The sequence below is a fragment of the Chrysochloris asiatica genome, unplaced genomic scaffold, assembly GCF_000296735.1.
Source record: "Chrysochloris asiatica unplaced genomic scaffold, ChrAsi1.0 scaffold00220, whole genome shotgun sequence".
Lineage (NCBI taxonomy): Eukaryota > Metazoa > Chordata > Mammalia > Afrosoricida > Chrysochloridae > Chrysochloris > Chrysochloris asiatica.
This window is the reverse complement of record NW_006408738.1, coordinates 3,157,076-3,157,278: the sequence shown is the minus strand read 5'-3', so window position 1 is coordinate 3,157,278 and position 203 is coordinate 3,157,076.

The window sequence follows — 203 nt, the reverse complement described above, 5'->3', positions numbered from 1 at the left end:
TTTAATGTCCTCTTTTAACTTCCTGCTTTCAAGGCCGGCTAATACATGTCAAGATGCCACTGTTGGTTGTTATGCTGTACTTCAGGATTTAATTTTCAGACCGTTTTGTTTTTACACTCTCTCCCTCTCCACACCCCCTGTTCTGGCCTTTTCCCTGTTAATAAACAGTTCAGGGCCAGGTGTGGCTGTTTTGAGATGCCTGT